This window comes from Panthera tigris, chromosome A1 (genome assembly GCF_018350195.1).
Source record: "Panthera tigris isolate Pti1 chromosome A1, P.tigris_Pti1_mat1.1, whole genome shotgun sequence".
NCBI classification, from domain to species: Eukaryota; Metazoa; Chordata; class Mammalia; order Carnivora; family Felidae; genus Panthera; species Panthera tigris.
The window spans coordinates 225,743,189-225,764,718 of record NC_056660.1 but is presented as its reverse complement, the minus strand read 5'-3'; positions in this window follow the sequence as shown (position 1 = coordinate 225,764,718).

Below are 21,530 nucleotides of genomic sequence, written 5' to 3'. Positions count from 1 at the left end.
TCTTCTCAAAGATGTGCAACCACTACCACTATCTAATTCCAGGACCCAAGACAGGTTTGAAAACACATTGCATTAATAAGATATTGAATTTGAACCGTAGGAAACATATGAAGAGCTGCATAGTGGGTTTCACCTTGAGGCTCCTGGTCTGGAACTTGATGTGAATTTTTGTTATAAACAAGGGACTGGTTCCAGCCCTAACACCACAATCATAAACCAGAAAATTCCGTACTTAATGGAGAGTCTTCAGGACTCAAGGATTACTGCAAGGATGAGTTTTTCTGTTGTGAATAATACACCAGTAGAACCCAAGTTGCAAAGTCCACTGCTTTCCTACTCAGCCCCACTCCTCTACCGATGATATTTTTGCCAGGTTTTTTTGACCTGGAAAAGTCCAGACCATTGAGTACTGATCACACAATTTTGGGCTCCAAAGTTGTCCTAGCTCTTACTTGCAACCCCATCCAGCTAAGTCACTGCCAGAAAAGTGAGAGACTACATAAGGCCGACTTTGAAGACAGAATGTTCCCTGAGTGACCTCTGTGTATTGAATTTGGAACTGTTTGCTTGAAGGAATGAGAAAAGTGAATCATAAAACTTAATTTGTTATCTCAGTGAGGCCCTTCAGATAGAATTATAGACATTGCCCTATCAGCTTCTTCAAGGGTAAAATAGATCCCTTTCAAATACGAATATGCCTCTTTGCCAATTGTAGTTCTCAATTAAGTATATTGGATTTAGAACACAGACATATATATAGAAGTATATTGGATTTAGAGCATATACATGTATGAAATATATGGAATATATTTAGCATGAAATAAGATACATGATAGAACGCATTTAGCCACATTTCCCGGCTTTTTAGGGATCATGATACTTCAAACTTTGGGACCCTAAAATCCTCACTCTTTTAGGCATAGTAAATGAAAAGAAAAAATTTTTAATATAATTTATTGTCAACAACACCAAGTGCTCATTCCAAGTGCCTTCCTCAATGCCCATCACCCACTTTGCCCTCTCCCCCACCCCCATCAACCCTCAGTGTGTTCTCTGTGTTTAAGAGTCTCTTATGGTTTGGGGTGCCTGGGTGGCTCAGTCGGTTAAGCCTCCGACTTCATCTCAGGTCATGATCTCTCAGTTTGTGGGTTCGAGCCCCGCATCAAGCTCTGTGCTGACAGCTCAGAGCCTGGAGCCTGTTTCATATTCTGTGTCTCCCTCTCTCTCTCTGACCCACCCCTGTTCATGCTCTGTCTCTCTCTGTCTCAAAAATCAATAAACATTAAAAAAAAAAATTTGAAGAGTCTCATGGTTTGCCTCCCTCCCTCTCTGTTTGTGACTCTTTTTTTCCCCCTTCTTCTCCCCCATGGTCTTCTGTTAAGTTTCTCAAGATCCACATATGAGTGAAAACATATGATATCTGTCTTTCTCTGACTGACTTATTTCACTCAGCATAATACCCTCCAGTTCTATCCACGTTGCTGCAAATGGCCAGATTTCATTCTTTCTCATTGCCAGGTAGTATTCCATTGTATACATAAACCACAATTTCTTTATCCCTTCATCAGTTGATGGACATTTAGGCTCTTTCCATAATTTGGCTATTGTTGAGAGTGCTGCTATAAACATTGGGGTAGAAGTGCCCCTATGCATCAGCACTCTGTATCCCTTGGGTAAATTCCTAGTAGTGCTATTGCTGGGTGATAGGGTAGTTCTATTTTTAATTTTTTGAGGAACCCCCACACTGTCTTCCAGAGTGGCTACACCAGTTTGCACTCCCACCAACAGTGCAAGAGGGTTCCCGTTTCTCCACATCCTCGCCAGCATCTGTTGTTTCCGGAGTTGTTCATGTGAGCCACTCTGACCGGTGTGAGGTGGTATCTCAGTGTGGTTTTGATTTGTATTTCCCTGATGATGAGTGACGTTGAGCGTTGGTTCGTGTGTCTGTTGGCCATCTGGATGTCTGAAAAGAAAAAATAGTTTTAAGCGTTATGTTCTTTGTAGACACAATCAACCTGTGGGATTTGGGAGATTTTTCTTCATCTTGAAGACCCAGAGTCTCATTTGTAAAATTGGAAAAGCAATAGCTACTCCACAGAATTAACCTAGAATAAATGAAAGGGTAGCCTGCGTGTGAGAAGTTAGCATCCCAGTGCCTGGAACACCAAAGGTAAATGATTATTGAATCCGGACTGAATCTGGGCTAATAAGCTGACTTACAAATATACAACTAGAAATGACTTGTATACTTGTTCTTCCAGAACATAAAGGAGTGTTTTAAGTAGTGACTGTTCTTTTCTGTGAATGCATTGCTTCATTTGTATAATAAACACAATGTCAAACAAACATGGTTTGCGTGTTTTCTATTAAGTGCCTCATAATGGCACTACCATTTATTATGATCATTATGAACCCATAGTAAGAAACTTCTTTCTTTTTTTCTCTTTTCAGTGTTTATACATTTTTGAGAGACACAGAGAGACAGGGGCTGGGGGGTGGGGGCGCGCAGACAGAGAGGGAACCACGGAATCCGAAGCAGGCTCCAGGCTCTGAGCTATCAGCACAGAGCCCAACGCGGGGCTCAAACTCATCAACTGCGAGATCATGACCTGAGCTGAAGTAAGTTGCGTAACCAACTGAGCCACTCAGATGTCCGGAAACTTCTTTCAATATAGCCTAAACATTTTTTTAAATTAATTTGACACCATATCTCATTAATTGTCCTCTTTTCCCATGATAAGCTTAGCAACAATTGTTGAACTCTACAGACCAGACAAGTTTTGCTAGACCCTGTTTTTTTCTCTTATGTCCCTAACTTGGCAGTGCTTTTTGTCCACATGACAACAAAATGCCTGGATGAAAAGTAAAATATTCAATCATCTGCGTGTTTTGTCTACACGATGGTACATGTTTTGATGTTATGTAGACAAAACATCCAGATAATTGGGTCTTTTTCCTTTCATCCAGATGTTCTGGCATTATTTATACATAGCTCATGTCTAGCTTGCTATTCATTGAAACAGGAAGAGAACACATACATAAGAGGTGACTTCCAGTGACAAGAAAAATGTATTGGGCATTAGATCACAGGTAAGCATTTTCCTGCATTGAAATAATTCGTTTCTTACATACCTATGGTATGCACTCTGCATTTTTATACTTCACATATATGAGACTTTACATAGAAAAAGATTGTTACATATATATAATGTCTAAAATACTGGTTACAAATGATCTAGAATGGAGAGGGACAAAAGAGGAAAGTTTGGTTTGATGCAATAAACCCTTTGACATCATGAATGTAGGAGGCACTGATGATTACCTTTAAAAGCCATTCTGAACGACTTTCTATCTTTCTGCCTCCTAATACCAAAACTGAATATTCAGACACTTCGTTTCTCGGCCTCTCAGTTATGGGTTGTAGCCTAGTGACCTACTTTTTCACAATGACATCATAAGGGGAAGTGTGCTATGAGATTACTGAGAAATACATCTTGTTTCTTGATGAAAAGAATAGCTATTCATTCTGCTCCATCCTTAGTCTTCCTTCTTTGACTATGGATGTGATACTGGAGCTGCAGCAGCCATTTTGCAACCATAAGACAACAAACATGAGGATGAAAAACCAGCAAATAGTAGACTCCAATGGAGTACAATCAAAAAGAATGGGCAAAGACACTTAAGTCAGCATACTGAACTCCTCTTACTTGCTACCCGTGAGGCATAGCAGAGCAGCTTTTGAGGTTTTATAAGTGTTAGGGAATAAGAATCAGAACTCAACGTTTTGACACTCTATTGCACCACAGTCATCTCTGAATCCCTCAGGGATTTAGCTCTTGAAGAGATCTGGTGCCAGTGCATCGTGTTGAATGGGGGAAACAACATGGGTTCTAAGAGCCAGACTTGTATTCAATTCTAAACTCTGTACTTGCCAGACTGTGTGACTCGGGGCAGGTGTTTCCCTGAGCATTGCCCTCATCTGTAATATTGTGCTAATCCTATCTACCTCTTCAATCCTTTTGAAGATCAAATGGGATAATACATATACAACACCTACCGCAAAGCATGGCAGATACTTGCAATTTAATAAGTAGTAGCTATTGGGGCACCTGGATGGCTCAGTTGGTTGAGCGTCTGACTCTTGATTTCAGCTCAGGTCGTGATCTCACAGTTTGTGAGTTCAAGCCCCACATTGGGCTCTGAGCTGATATAGAACGGAGCCTGCTTGGGGTTCTCTCTCTCCCTCTCTCTCTGCTCCTCCCCAACTCACGTTTCCTCTTTCTCTCTCTCTCAAAATAAATAAATAAACTTAAAACAATAAGTAGTAGCTATTGTTATAACAAATGGATTAGGAAAACTATCCGATTCACATGGATATGAATGCCCTGAGCAAAGTCACTGTCCTCTCTTCAAGTGGCCTTCTCAAATATGGCCATGATGATACTATATTTGGAGGGTTCATAGTAGACCCTGGCAAAGATTGTGTGAACGGTCACACCCCAAGATGTATTAGTTCAATGACAGTTGAACTTGACCATGGCCTGTGGCGCTTACATCAGGTGAAATGCTCAGGTCAACATTGGGAATCATCTGATTACTCGGTCTTCTTGTTATATGGAGGATCCAAGTGAGCCAGCAGACTACCTCAATGATAAGTTTTGGTTTTCGTAGATGTACTCAACACAGTGAATAATTCAAGTCCATTCTACGTTTAACAAGCCTCTTGTCAAAGCACCTTAGTGCTTTGTGTCCTGAAAAAGGAAATTAAAGTAAGAGCACTAAGCCAAATGCCCCAGTTGGTCACACACACACACACACACACACACACACCCCAATCTCTAAATTCAAGGAGGCTCTTGTTACAGTAAATTTAGCTTACTGTGTGCTTTCACAAAATAACAACGACCCGAGAAGCTCTTTCTGTCCTGAATTCTCAAATGCAAAATAAAACCTTGGGCTCTTGGCTGAAAGGTGGAACCTGCCATTTGATTCCCAGTGCAGGGAATGTGGCTGCAGTGACAGAACATAAAGTCCGGCTCCACTATGTTTGCATGTTGTATAGACTTCTCTGTCAACCTGGCAGAGGCCCCCCAAAGGGAAGACGGTTGGCTTTAGGGACTGGCCTTGATTTCCTGCTTGAGACAGTGGATATCGGGAATCCATTCCTAATGAAAAGCAAACCGGGAATCACTACTTTTCCCCATACATTCCTTACATATTTATTCTTGAACGTATTCTGCGGAGACAGGTTTTTTTCTATGAGTTCTGCATTCAGAGGGTGTGCACAGGAAGGCCTCATCTGGAGGGCTGGGGCTAGAATAACTAACTGGAAGTTAACCCTTGTGTTCCTGAGCCCTCGGAACTGTACATCCGCTGCCTTTTTAGAGGCATCCTGCACAGACACATCTTCAATCAAAGGCCAGTCAAAGCAACTTGATTCCTCAGGAGGTAGAACGTCACACAGTTCTTGGTATTGTCAGCCTGCCCCTAATACGTTGCTGTGTAATTCTCCATTAACTTTCATTTTATTCTGCGGGGTATAGAGTCAGTTCATCCTCTTTGAGAAGTGACTTGGCAAACTTGTGATACCCTAGATAGACCTGTAATGGAAAAGGTCCCTGAGTCAGTGTCCAAGTCTCAACTCTTACTAGTTATACACCCACATTCCAGCTAGCTTACCTCTGGAAAGTGCCGTTTCCTCACCTCCAAAATGGCAACAATGGCTGCCCCCACGTGTGACAAAGTTCTGGTGAGAGGTACTGTGTGGAAATACCTGGAACCATATCAACTGCATATGAATGGAAGGTATCATCTTATGGTATATACTAAGATATTCTAAAAACAGTTCCAAAACAAGATTACTTTTCACATATTTACGTAAAATTTACTTTTTAATTAAACTTATTGCGAGATGCTTGTAGATGCATATCACGTTGTCAGAAATAACAGGGAGACACTGTGTACCCTTACCTAGCTTTTCCCTGTCTTACTAGATTCCATCCGCCATAACAAAATACACGAGACTCGGTCATTTCAACAACAGAAATTTGTTCCTTGTGGTCGTGGGGGGTAGAAGATGCCAGCATGGTGGGATTCTTGTTGACATTTCTTTCTTTTCTTTTAGCCCTTGAGAAACACTGTGGCACTTCTTCTGGCCGCCATGGTGTCTGGTGGGAGAAATCCACTGTCATTCGTATTATTTTTCCCATAGTGATGAAGTATCACTTCTTTGTTCACTGCTTGATGGATGATTCATTCGTCTTTTGTCTGCAGAAGTTTGTTTATCGTGTTTCTTGGTGTGGATTTAAGTTTATCCCGTTTGGATTTCACTCAACTTCTCAAATCTGCATTTCGCGTCTTTTTCTAAATAGGTGAAGGTTTCAGCCATCGTTTCTCTGAGCGCTGATCTTTCAGCCCTCTTCCTTGCCTATTTTTATCTATAGTTATATCATCTCTGTCTACAGTTGTGTCATCTATATCTATATTGATGCCGATGGGTGTGGGGAGATAATTTAAGGAAACGTCTCACATACTCGCAGAGATTTGGCAAGTCCAGAATTGGCAAGGTAGACCAGCAAGCTGGAGACGTAGACAGGGGTTGTGGTTCAAGTCTAAATGTTCTTCAATGACTGAGTTCTCTCTTCATGTGGGAAGATAATTCTTTCTTTACTAAAGCCTTCAAATGATTGGATGCAACCCACTCACATGATGGAGAGCAATAGCCTTTGCTCAAACTCTACTGAGTTAAAAGTTACTCTTACTTTAACAATACCTTCACAGAAACATCTAGAATAATTTTTGACAAAACATCCGGAAGCCATGGCCTAGCCAAGTTGCCACATAAAACTAGTCATCACAGTCCCTCATGTCTGTGAGGCTCTGTTCATTTTTTTTTTTCAATGCGTTTCATTCCTGTTGTTGCTCAGATTGAGTAATTTTTATTGTTTTATCATCCTTTACTCCTTCTTTTCTCTCTTCCTTCCATTCTGCTTTTAATGCCGTCCTCTGAGTTTTTCATTTCAGTGATTGTATTTTTAGTTCTAAAATTTCCATTTAGTTTTTCTTCACATTTTCGCTTTCTTTGCTGAGGAAATTCTATTTTTTATCTGTTTCAAGCATGTTTCTCATTGGTTTTTTGAAGCATTTTTATGATGGCTTCTTTCAATCTTTGAACGAATCTTTGAAATCTCTGTCATCTCAGTGTTGGTATCTATTGAATTATCTGTATTTTTGCCTTCCTCTAGATTGGCATCTTCCTGGCTCTCGGTATGAGTGATTTTCTATTGAAATCTGGCCACTTGGGGTTTTATGTTATGAAATTGAAAATTATTTAGACACCCTGCTTTAGCTGCTTTCCCTGGTGCCACTGTGACGGGAGAGATGTAGGGGAGACTTTCTCATTTTCTCCAGTGGGGAGTGCATATCCAGCTTCCCGTTTCAGCCTCTGCGGATACTGAGGGAAGGTGATCTTTGTTATTGTTGGGCAGTTGTGGGGATTCTGACTTTCATACGGTATCCCAACCTGGCTGGAGGGATAGGAATGCCTCGCTGCTGCTTCCCGCCTGGCCTTCGATGATACTAGGAGGCTGAGAGTGACCTGTAGCTGCTGAGCAGTGAGGGAAAGTGCTGACTCTCCGCTCAGCCTCCTCTGACGTTACTCCAGCTGGGTAGTAGAAGGCCCCTCATTACGGGTGGGTGAAATCTCGTCTCCCACCAGGCTTCTCTGACACTACCTCAGCAAGAGTTTGGGACATCCCATTATGAACTGGGAAGGATGGAAGTCTGGATTCTCCACTCAACACGTGCCAGTGAGAGGCTCCACTCTCTGGTCTTTTGGCTACAGAGATGGGATTTTGGTGGGGCTTTTTTTGTTTCCACTCTTTGGCGTTTCCAGGTTTCTGGCTACCTCACTTCCATTGAGATATAGAAGGCAAGAAGAAAACCCATAGAGTTCGCCTCTGTGCTATTCCTTGGATCCTGAGGTCCCAGCCTGGCCACTGCCTTCTCTCCATCTTTCCGAGTTTTCTTATGTTTGTTTTATATCTATTTGCCAGGTTTTTTAGTTGTACTTAGCAGGAGAAAGAGAAGAAAATACACTCCACGTTCTTGGAAGCAGAAACTGTAAAAACATGCTTTTAATGACGAAAAGTGGAAGAGTAAATGATATCAAATAATAATTTAATATTGCAACTACAAAGGATTATGACTTGCCATTAAGCTGGAAATCATAAAAGCAGCTTCTAACCAAGCTTTCTTACTAGAATTTTATTTTTACCTTGGGATTTCACTGAATTCCCATCTCAAGTTTTCTCACTTTAAAATATTTTAAATGTTTTATAGTAGGTGTATCCTTCGTCTATGATGACATTTAAATTTGTACATTTCAAACTGTAGTACCGGATATGGCAAATGCTTAGCACCATATTTCGTATCATCAATTTATACTTTCTCTGGAGGTAAATGTGCTATTTGCCTTTCCTCCACATTCCTGGCCAGTTCCCAAATTTATCACTCATATTCACAAGCAAAAGAATGTAGGGTCACCTTGACTGTATTTTTTCAATGAAATCACAGCCCATGCTAAGACCCTTTCTTTCGCCTTCTTGAATTTTAAAATATTAAAAAACTTTACATTTTTGTTTGTCCTAACTTAAAGTCTAGGGGCACCTGGGTGACTCAGTTGGTTAAGCATCTGACGCTCGATTTCAGCTCAGGTCATGATGTCACAGTCCATGAGTTTGAGTCCCACATTTGGCTCTGGGCCGACTGTGGAATCTGTGTGGGATTCTCTCTCTTCCTCTTTCTCTCTGCCCCTCCCTGACTCATGCTGTTTCTGTCTCTCTCTCTCAAAATAAATACATAAACCTAAAAAAACATATTTAAAAAGAAACAAACTTAAAGTCTGGAAAAAGCTTTCATTTCCAAACCTTAGAATCCTGGAATAATTTTTGTAGCAAAATATATAAACTACATAGAACATTCTAAGGTCTGAATTTTCTCATTTATAAATCAAAGGTATCGAAGTTAATTAATTATAAAATCCCTTCCAATAGTGAACTTTCTACAGTTGTAATTGACACAGCATGTTAGTGACTGAAATGGAATTAGAACTCTCAGGTGTTGTATGGAAACCGATTTGACAATAAATTTCATATTAAAAAAGAAAAAGAACTCTCGGTATCCTGACTTCTGCACATCTGATCATTCTTATGTTCAGCTGCTCCTCCTAGGAATCCAATGAGGGAGATGGCTTTGCACCATTTTGGTGGTGAGGAAATAAATTCATTGACCAGCGTCACCTGCTAGATGAGTGATTAGATTTCCTAAGATAACATAATTAGTAGTTGGCAGAATCAGAACTCACTCACTTTGAGCATTCTCCTTCCAAATGAAGTATTTATTTGCTTATTTATTTATTTGTTTATTTATTTTACCGAATCAAGTCTCCCTGTCTGGGACTGATGTCAAGCTCTGCTTCCTCTCCAAGGATGAACACCAGCAAAGTCCTAGAGAAAGTGTCCACACTCTCATCCTCTCTTTTTGCTTTGACTATGCCATGTTTCTTCTTAATAGCTTACAGTGATTTATCTCCACGTTTGATAAAATCAAAATCCTTACAGCTTTCATCAAAGCTCTTGATGAGGAGGCTTCTGCTTCTTCTCATGATAGAAAAAGGGTTCTACCCATAACCACTAGAAAATTGGGCAAAACTTATCAAACAACAGTTTTCAGACATTGGACAATAGGCAGTGCAACATTGTGATTCCTGAGAAAATGAAAACAAATGAGGTGATCCCTAAGATAGTGTCAGCTCAATACCTGGGTGCAACTCTAGACTGTAGTGAAGGAAGGAGGAAGCCAAATATGGCCAAGTAGTCTTACTGAGTTAGGAGGACAGAAATAGAATCTATAGGGAAGACGGTCAGAGAGGAGAGAACTCCAAGAAGAAAGGTCTGGATATTTGTGGTATAGTATTAAGTATTTTGCTGAATATTAATCTCCATATGCAGGAGAGAAAAATGTCCACACCTGGAGAGGAAATCACTGAAAAGCTATAGACAGAACAATTCCTAGAGTTCCCACAGAGCTGACAACAGCTCATCTTCCCACCAGCTAGGGTAGTTAGGCCTTATAAGAAATGATTCATCAAGTAGAATCCAAGAAAGGGTATCACCTTAGTAGTGAGAATAAATTAGCCTTAAACCATAGGGTGCTCTGGCATGCCCCCAACAAAGCATAAAAGCCTGCCTCATAAGAATCATGCTGATTTCAAATAACACTGAGTGTAAATTAGAAATTACTCCAAATTATACAAAGAAAAACAAAATATCTAGCTGCCAAGACCAAATGGTAAGATTCATGATGTCTAGCATCCAATCAGACATGAAAGGAAACAGGAAAACGTAGTCTGTGACCATAAGAAAAAAATTCAATCAACACATCCTGATATGACACTGATGAGGGAACCAGCCAACAAGGACATTAAAACAGCTGTTGTAAACACACTTTAAGTTCAAGAAGATGGAAAAAAGATGAATATTATGATAGAAATGAAAGATTAAAGAATCAAAAGGGAACTTATAAAGTTGAACAATATACATCCGAAATGGATATTACAAAGGATAAAATTAGGTGAAGTATTAGACACGAAATTAAGACACTAAACTAAAAAAAAATAGTTACTTAGAAGACAGCAAGAGAGGCAACCAAAGTAATGTGTGGAGAGAAAAAAATCAAGAGATAAATACCAGTGAATTAGTGACCGGAGTGATAATATCAAACAGTTCGATAAAGCCTATAGTAGGAGATCCAGAAGAAGAGGAGGAGAAAGAGAAAATGGCCAACGTTTCACAAATTTAATGAAATCTATAAACCCACAGGTTCAAGAAGTTCAACAAACTCCTTTCAGAAGAAACATAAAGAAAATCATCCCAAGTGATATCACAATCAGATTCCTGGAAATCAGTGAGTAGTAGATAATTTTTAAAGTAGGCAGAGAGAAAAAGATACATTAAGTATAGAGGAACAAAAATCACAATGACAGCATATTTCTTGTCCAAAAACATCAAGCCAGAAAACAATGGAACAATATCTTTTAAGAACTAAAGTCAGGGGGCACCTGGGTGGCTCGGTTGGTTAAACATCTGACTCTTGATTTTGACTCAATTCCTGAAACTAATGTTACGCTATATGTTAACTAACTGGAATCTAAATAAAAACTTGAAAAAAAAAAAAAAAAGAACTGAAGTCAGAAAAATGTCAACTGAAATTCAATACTCAGCAAAAAAAAAACCCTTTTAGATCAAAATTAGAGGAGTTACTGTCAGTAAACTTTTACTGTGAGAACTTTAAGGGAAGCTCTTCAAATAGAAAACGGTAAGAGATGGAATCTGGATCTGCAAAAAGAATGAGGAGAGTTGGAGATTGTAAATAAATGGGTAAGCACAAAGTACATTTTTTTCATTTTAGTCTCTTTTGTGTTGTTTAACACAAAAACAAAAGCCATGTATTATGTGGTTCATAATATATGCAGAGATAAAATGCAAGACAAATATGCACAGAGGGTCAGAGAGGGACATGGAAGAAAACCGTTGCAAGATTTATAAAATAAAGAAAGAGCACTGTAGCAATATTTGAAGGCAGAACGTGGTACATTAAACACGTGTATTGTAAAACTTCAGGCATCCACAGAAAACAAAACAATAAACTGTACATAAAAAGCCAGTCATGGAGATCAGAGGTAATCATTAAAAATATATCATTAATCAAAATAATGTGGGAAATGAAGGAAAAATAAAGGAACAGGAAAGGGGATGAAAGAAAATAAATAGTAACAATGGTAGGTTTGTTTTTAACTCTACCAATTATTCCATTAAATGTACAGAATCCAAACACTCCAATGAAAAAGGAGGGATTTTCAGATTAGATTTGAAAAAAATTTTTTAACGTTTATTTATTATTGAGAGACAGAGAGACACAGAGCATGAGCAGGGGAGGGGTAGAGAGAGGGGAAGACACCGAATCTGAAGTAGGCTCCAGGCTCTGAGCTGTCAGCACAGAGCCCGACGTGGGGCTCGAACTCACAAACTGTGAGATCATGACCTGAGCCGAAGTCGGATGCTCAACCAACTGAGGCACCCAGGCGCCCTTTCAGATTAGATTTTTAAAAATACTACGTTTATATCTAAAGATACAGATGGGCTAAAATTAAGAGGATAGAAAAAGATATATTATGGAAACCCTAATCAACAGAAAGTTGGAGATTTTTTATTAATATCAGAAAAGTAAATTTAAAAACAGGGAATATTATCAGGGATATTGAGAGAGATTTCATAATTTAAAAAAAAGGATCAGTATATCAAGAAGACATAATAATCCTAACTGGGAATGTACTTTACAACAGAGCAAAAACTAATGGAATTAAAAGGAAAAAACAGAAAAACCTAAAGTTACAGTTGCAGACTTTAACATTCCTCTCAATAAATAGTAGAACAAGCAGGCAGAAAGTTAATAAGCATATATATAACTTTAACTTGGCCTAGTTGACACTTATATATATGCATCACTTTCATATACACACAAAAAAATTCACAAAGATAGACCATATTCTAGCCCATAAAACAAATCACATCGAAGTTAAAAGGATTGTAATCATATTAGGTAGGTTCACTGGCCACTGTGAAATTAAATTAGAAATAAATAACAAATGGCTATCTGGAAAATGTCAAAATATTTGAAAATCAAAACACATACTTTTTTTTTTTTAATTTTATTTTTTAATTTTATTTATTTATTTTTTTTAATATATGAAATTTATTGTCAAATTGGTATCCATACAACACCCAGTGCTCATCCCAAAAGGTGCCCTCCTCAATACCCATCCCCCACCCTCCCCTCCCTCCCACCCCCCATCAACCCTCAGTTTGTTCTCAGTTTTTAACAGTCTCTTATGCTTTGGCTCTCTCCCACTCTAACCTCTTTTTTTTTCCTTCCCCTCCCCCGTGGGTTTCTGTTAAGTTTCTCAGGATCCACACAAGAGTGAAAACATATGGTATCTGTCTTTCTCTGTATGGCTTATTTCACTTAGCATCGCACTCTCCAGTTCCATCCACATTGCTACAAAAGGCCATATTTCGTTCTTTCTCATTGCCACGTAGTATTCCATTGAAAACACATACTTCTAAATAACCCATGATCAAAGGAGCAGAGAAACAAGTGATTATAGATTATTTTGAACTGAAGGAATGAAAACAAATCTCATCAGAATTTGTAAGATGAAGCTAATGAAATGCTTTGAGGGAAATACATAGAGTTAAAACAAAGAAGGCCTCAAATCAATGAAACTAGAAAAATAAGAGCAATTAAAGTGGAAGAAAATAATAGTTACAAGCAGAAGTCAACGTAATAAAGCATAAAACAAAATGTAATAGGGAAAAATCAAAGAAATCTAAAGCTGTTTTTGTGAAGAACATCAAGGAAATTCATAAAATCCTAGCCAGGTTTGTCAAAAAGTGAGGGGGGGAAGCCCAATTCCCAATATCAGCAATAAAAGAGGGGCATCACCACAGATCCTACAAACTTGAAGGACTAAGAAGGTAATATTGTCTACAACCGTAAAAACCAATAAATATGACAATTCTAACAAAATGGACAAATTCTTTAAAAGACGCAAACTACTAAAGCTTACTCAAGAAGAAATCACCTGAATGGCCTCAATACAGTAAGTCTTCCCACAAAGAAAAACTCCAGAAGGAGAGGGCTTCACTGGGGAACTCCAGGAAACATTTAAGGAGAAATTAAGAGTGCTTCTGCATTAAACTCTTCTGGAAAATAGACAACTCATTTTATGAAGTTAGCTTTACAGTGACACCAAAACCAGACAAGAATTACAAGAAAAGAATACAACAGACAAACGTCTGTATGAGCACAAATGCAAAAATCCTTAACAAAATGTTAAAAGAATTAATCAAGAAATATGCAAATATTTATATAAATATAAATCATGACTAACTAGGATGTACCCCAAAAATGCAAATTGGTTTAACATTAAGAAATCCTCTCAATAGATGCGGAAAAATTATTTGGAAAAAATCAACATCTGTTCATGATTTTTAAAATGCCAATAAGCTAAGAATAGAAGCAATCTTCTTCGTGATAAAGAACAGCTATGAGGAGTTGACAGCTAACATATAAATTGTAAAAGACTGAATGCTTTTCTCTCAAAACCGGGAGCAAGACAATTGTTCATTCTTCCTAGTCAATGTCATACTGAAGGTTCTGTTCAGTGAAAAGAGGAAAGAGGAGTGCCTGGGTGGCTCATCAGGTCAAGCATCCAACTCTTGATTTTGGCTCAAGGTGGTGATTGCACAGTTGTGAGATCAAGCCCTGAGTTGGTCTCCATGTTGGGTGCAGACTTGCTTAAAATTCTCTCTACCTCTCTCTCTGCCCCTTCCCCCATGCGCACACTCTCTCTCTCAGAAAAAGAAAAATATTTAAGTGTCATTCTAAAAATAATTAAAAACATGAAATACACAGGTAAACATTTAGCAGAACTTTTGGAACTGTGTACTGAAAACAATGAAACAGTTTGGAGAGAAATTAAATGAGATAAAAATAAAATGAGACATATACAATGTCCCTGACTCAAAAGATTCAATGTTATTAAGATTTCCATTCGCCCATAGGATGCCTGGGTGTCTAAGTGTCCTTGGTTAAGTGTCTGACTCTTGATTTCGCCTCAGTTCATGATCTCATGGCTCGTGAGTTCAAGCCCCACACGGGGCTCCAGGTCGACAGTGTGGAGCCTGCCTGGGATTCTCTCTCTCCCCACCCCCGCTTCCCCACTCTCTCTCCCTCTCTCTCTCTGCCTCTCTCTGCACCCCCTGCCTCTTGAGCACGCTGTCTCTCTCAAAATAAATAAATAAAAATTTTTTAAAAAATGTCATAAAAAAAGATGGCCATTTTCTCCAAATTGAACTGCATTTTTAATACACTCCCAGATAAAATTGTCACAGACTTTTTGGTTGACACTAAAAATATTATGTTTTAAATAATGAAAAGCTTGTCTTTATGGAAATTCAATGAACCTAGAAATACCAAAACAATTTTGAAAAAGAAGAATAAATTTGGAGGATTTACCCAACCCAAGTTCAAGTCTTATTATAATGCTACAGTAATGAAGCAGTGTGGTATTGGTATAAAACACACATTTAGAATCGGTGGAACAGAATACAGATTCCAATATAACAAACTGATTTTTTAACAAAGTTGCCAAGGCAGTTCGACATGTAAAGGACAATCTTTCCAACGAGTGGTACTGAAAACATCAGCTATCCATATGCAAAAGGGAAGAAAAGAATCTCAAACCTTAACACATGCCATATACAACAATTGATTTCAAATGGATCACAAACCTAAATATAGGAGCCAAAGCTATTAAAATTTTATAAGAAAACCTATGAAAAAATTTAGAGACCTCAAATTAGGCAACGATTTTTAAATAGGACAAAAACAGCACAAAGTATAAGAGAAAAAAATTTAATTGGACTTTGTTAAAATTAAAAACATTTGCTCTCCAAAAGCACTGTAAAGAAAATCAAATCAAGTCACAGATTTGCAAAACATTTGCCTAGATTCGTAATCCAAACATATAAAGAAGTCTTATAGCCCAGTTAAAAATTTAAAAAAATTTTGAATACACTTAAAATGGGTATATACAAATAGTAAACAAGCACATGAAAAGATACTTAACATCTCTAGTATTAGCTGAGTATTCGTGAAAAACTCACGTGTAGTGAGATACCACTACAGACCCACTAGACTAGCTACAATCAAAAAGAATAATGACAAAAAGGCAAGAGCAGCTATAATTAAAAGAATTTAGCATTGGTGTGGGTGTGGAACTCTTACACATTGCTGGAACTCTTACGCATGGCTTACCTACTTTGGAAAACAGTTTGGCAATTTCTTCCAGAGTTTAACACACCTTCTATGTGATCCAGCGTTTCCATTCTTGGGAATGCATCCTGGGAAATGTGTCTATACAAAGACTTGTACTCGAATATTCTAGCCCCAAACTAGAAAGATCCTTAATCTCCATCAGCTGATGAATGGAAAAACAAATGGTGGTTCAGCTTTATAAAAATGCACCGCTCAGCCAGCTGCAAAGGGGATGAATCACTGACCCCTTTAACACTTCATCCACATAGATGGATCTCAGAAGCACTGCCCTCAGAGGAAGGTGCCAGACAAAAAGACTACGTACTGTGCGAGTCCATTCACGTGAAAGTTTAGAAAAGGCAAAACTATAGGGATGAAGGGCAGATCAGAGGTTGGCAGCGTTCCGGGACAAGAGGATGAAAAGACAGAAGGGCATGGAGAAACTTGATGACGTGATGAGAATGTTCTACACCATCACTGTAGTAGTAGTTAAGGGCTGTATGCATTGGTCAAAACTCTTCAAGTTATATTCCTATAATTGCTGGAAACTTCGTATGTAAGTTACACTTCAGTAAAGCTGATTCCTTTTTAAATTAAAAATGGAAAAAGATATCCCATGCAAACACTAATGCGAGGAAAGTTGGAGTGATTCTATTAATATCAGACAGGGTAGATTTCTAAACAAGGCATATTGTTTGGAATAAAAAGGCACATTTCATAATATTAAAGGGATACATTCATCAAGAGGACACATTAAGGTTTACTTGACTTCCTATCCAGTTATTTTTATGGCTCTTAAAATTAATCTTCCTGGCATAAATTTACTTCCCTTCAGAAAGAAAGGTTCTAAAAGTATTTTTTTTTGTTGTTGATTTAGTGTGGCCTGGAGTGGGGAAGCTTTTCTTTCCCCAAATTGCGTGCCTGAATGTTTTTGGCCAATTTCTCAAGTTCTACCGTAATTACATTGGCTAGTTTTGTTCATCCGCTAGATAGGTTATTAATTGTCTTTCATTCAGAAGTCTGAAACTTACTGGCCTCACTGACAGATTTCCCACTGTCGCTCAGTGAAAAAGTAACTCAATATGTCAGAAAACTTCTTTCACTTTGCCACATATTGAAATATTTAGAGAGATTAACACACTTGAATCACAGTTGACCCAAATAATGGCCAACGCTAGGCTGCGGGTTCAAAATAATTGTTCCATCTTAGCAGTTTTCCCTCCTGCAGAATTTCTCTGCGTGATGATCAGAGCTCCCCCTGCGTGTCTGCCCCCTTTTCCACCGAGGACTTCGCTCCCCACGGTGCAGCCTCACGTCCTGTGACCACCGCAGCGCGAGCACCGGGGTATCACTCGCCTGCCATGGCCTCTGCCAGGTTCGTGTTCTTGCCAAGCTTCCACCATAGGACCCCCCTCCGCCCGTTTCGACCCCTCTTCTTGCTCAGGTTGCTCCGGCTTCGCGACTCACCTCTGCTTCCCGAGGTTTATAAACACACGACTCCTTTAACAGCAGAGGTTGACTTTTTAGAGATGAGTGTAATTCAGATGTCCACTGAGGCCATCCAGTCTCGTAAAATGGAGAAAATGCAAACTGGCTTCAACTCACACATGGTGGGAAGTCCAAAACCTCCCCAAGTTTGTTACCTCCCGGGGGGGTCATGTTCTCCTGGTCACTTTTGGCTCCTACCAAACTCTTGTTCTCACCTCCCGGTCCTTTTCTCACGTCTCTGCTCCGCGCTGAGCGGAACGTGGAACGTGACTCATTTTCCGTGATCCCTCTCACCCCAATAAAAACGCTCACACCTAGCACTTAAATATGTAGCAGATCCCGTAAAGGGAGAGGCTTCGGGTTACCAATTCACTCGCGCCAAACTCCCCTCGCTTTCCCCCTTGTCTCCATTTTCCTAGATCCAACCTGTAAGGGACTCCAGGAGGCTCTTCTCCCTTTATGTCCCCAAGCAGAGCGGTGCACTCACGCCCCCCTCCTCAGCTCAGGCTGTCCTGTGCATCTAGCATGGAGGCAACTGACGCCACCTGAACGGAACCACCCATCTCCCCAACGCACAATTCTGTGATGGATCCGCTTCCTCGTCTTTCCCCACCTTGGCTTCAAGAATCAAGATTCCAGAAGAGGAGCGAAGCTCCTCTGATCTGGTTGTAAGACAAGACCCAGAGAAGGCTCTACACAGGATGTCACGAAGTTGACTGAAGATTTCAGACTGGCGTTTTGCTGACCTTTGCGAAGGGGGCTTAGAGCCAATGGGTTGAATCCACCAGAGGGAAAGTAAGGGCATCTGTTGACCTTTGAAGATTGTGTATCTACTTGTGTCCCTTACCTTGCGGATGACTGGACTTCCCTTTAGGGTAAAAGCTAGTCATACGTGGGTGACATTAAAGGATTTGGCAAGGTTTCCAAGGTAAGTCTCAGCCTCCTCATATGAAGGATGAAAGGACAGTCATTCTGGTCTGGTTCCCATTCTCTTCTGGCTGCCTCAAAACATTTTGGTCCATCAAAGCATGGATTTCATGGAGAGATCTTTTCCTTTTTATTTTATTTTTTTAATGTTTACTTATTTATTTTGAGAGGGGGGTGGAGCCAGGGGCAGAGGGAGGGAGAGAGAGGATCCAAGCAGGCTCCATGCTCAGCACAGAGTCCGACACGGGGCTCCATCCCACGAACCACAAGATCATGACCTGAGCTGAAATCAAGAATTGGACACTGAACCAAACGAGCCACCGAGGTGCCCTGAGATCCTTCCTTTAATTGGGGATCCTTACTTATCACTAATCAGAGATATTTCCTAATCTTTTAGTTCTAACCCCAGATATTGAGATGCAGCCTTTTGCTTCTTTACTCTGAGCTTTTGTGAGTCTCCAACGTCTGTTAGATTTGTCCTTTTGTGAGACAAAGATTCCCTGATCCCTGCCATGACTGTGGTGTGTATGTGTGTAGAAAGAACCCCTTTCTTTTTTTTTTCCAATATATGAAATTTATTGTCAAATTGGTTTCCATACAACACCCAGTGCTCATCCCAAAAGGTGCCCTCCTCAATACCCATCACCCACGCTCCCCTCCCTCCCACCCCCCATCAACCCTCAGTTTGTTCTCAGTTTTTAAGAGTCTCTTATGCTTTGGCTCTCTCCCACTCTAACCTCTTTTTTTTTTTTTCCTTCCCCTCCCCCATGGGTTTCTGTTAAGTTTCTCAGGATCCATGTAAGAGTGAAACCATATGGTATCTGTCTTTCTCTGTATGGCTTATTTCACTTAGCATCACACTCTCCCGTTCCATCCACGTTGCTACAAAGGGCCATATTTTGTTCTTTCTCATTGCCATGTAGTACTCCATTGTGTATATACACCACAATTTCTTTATCTATTCGTCAGTTGATGGACATTTAGGCTCTTTCCATAATTTGGCTATTGTTGAGAGTGCTGCTATAAACATTGGGGTACAAGTGCCCCTATGCATCAGTACTCCTGTATCCCTTGGGTAAATTCCTAGCAGTGCTATTGCTGCGTCATAGGGTAGATCTATTTTTAATTTTTTGAGGAACCTCCACACTGTCTTCCAGAGTGGCTGCACCAATTTGCATTCCCACCAACAGTGCAAGAGGGTTCCCGTTTCTCCACATCCTCTCCAGCATCTATAGTCTCCTGATTTGTTCATTTTGGTCACTCTGACTGGCTTGAGGTGATATCTGAGTGTGGTTTTGATTTGTATTTCCCTGATAAGGAGCGACGTTGAGCATCTTTTCATGTGCCTGTTGGCCATCTGGATGTCTGAAAGAACCCCTTTCTACTAGGTGTCCAGACTTGAATTTGACATACTAGTTGTGCATCCCCGTGACAGTTTTTATATTACGTTGTTTTTAAAAACAGCACTAAAAGGGGCACTGGGGTGGTTAAGTCTTTTAAGGGTCAGACTTGGGCTCATGTCATGATCTCACAGTTCACGAGTTCAAGCCCTGCGTCGGGCTCTGTGCTGACAGCTCGGAGCCTGGAGCCTGCTTTGGAGTCTGTGTCTCCCTATCTCCCTGCACCGCCCCCCCCCCCCCGCCATTCACTCTCTGTTTCTGTCTGTCAAAAATAAATAAACATTGAAAAAAAATTTAAAAACAAAAATAAACAAAAAAGCGAACAAGCGAGGAGATTGGAGTATGGCATTCATTATTTACATGAGGATCTTATTATTATTTATTAGTAGTAATTTTAGTATTAATTCTGATTTGTTCTTGATAAGTCTGCTTTCTATTTATCTTCAAGTGATAAATTTTTAATAGAACAAATTCTTTGTGTTATTGAAAAAGGCTGCATTTACATAATGCCAAACATAATTTTTCCAAATTGCGTAGTTAAGATAAATAATTTATTGCCATTGATAGCAAGGAGGTTTTTTGTTTAACTCTCACGACCTCAAAATTATTGGTTACTTTATTGAAAAAAAATACCCACAAGTTGTTCTACTGGTGTGCATTTTTGGTCCCAGAAACTTCTATCTTGAGTCACGATGGCACTAAGAGCCGTGCTCAAGGGCCTCGTGTGTATCCACCGCGAGGATTCGGACGCATGTGGGCTTTCTGATATGTTTTGTGGTGCTGACCACTTTGCACACAAAAGAGCCTCCAGGAAAGAACGTCATCCCAGGGAAAGGTAAAAGAAAAGAGTATGAATTTGTCTCTAACAACCGATTAGTGACAGGGGAGAGAGGGCAACTTGACTGTACTGCTCAGACTTTTTTGTGACCAGCAGAAGGTACATGGTTTGGGGGGCCACACGGTGATGACAGAACAAAACACGTAGAGAACTTAGCCCTTGATTCAGTGCATGGGGACACTGGGTGCTAGGGGCTTGGAAGGCCAATGCATGGGAAGTAGGACCATAATGGCCCATGTCCAGAGCCAACCTAGCCCCCTCTGTGCCAGCATGGGTGGTGGGGTCCCTACCAGGGCCTCCGCATATATCTGCACGGACTATGCATCTTAGGGCAGGCTGAGTAATGGCCTTCCCCAAAGATGCCTACATCCAGATCTCCTGAACCCATGAATATGTCAGCTCACATGGTAAAAGGGACATTGTGGAAGTGATTAAACAAAGAATCTGGACACCATGGGATTATCCTGGGTCATCTGGATGGGCCCAAAGTCATCACAAAAGTTCTTTTAAGAGGGAGGCTGGGGGATCCGAGTAAGGGTGAGAAGACATAGGGAAGAAAACAGAGGCCAGAGAGAAGATGCGGCCCAGCTGGCTTGGAGATGGAGGAAGCAGCCATGGGTCCGGGGAGGCAGGGAACCCTAAAAGCTGGATAGGACAGGAGGCAGACTCTCCCCCAGAGCCTTCAGAGGGCACATGGGCTTGCACACACCCTTGACTGCAGCCCAGTGAAAACGATTTCACACTTGTGACATACAGAGCTGTAAGATGATAAAATTGTGTTGTTTTAAGCCACAAAATGTGTGATAATGACACAGCGTGCATAAATCCACATGTCTTCCTCCCCAGAGATGCCATCCTTATGGACACTGATCAGCATGGTGCTCCCTAGAGTCGGGTGATGTGGCTTTCCCTCTGGTCACTGATGGGGAAAAGAGGCC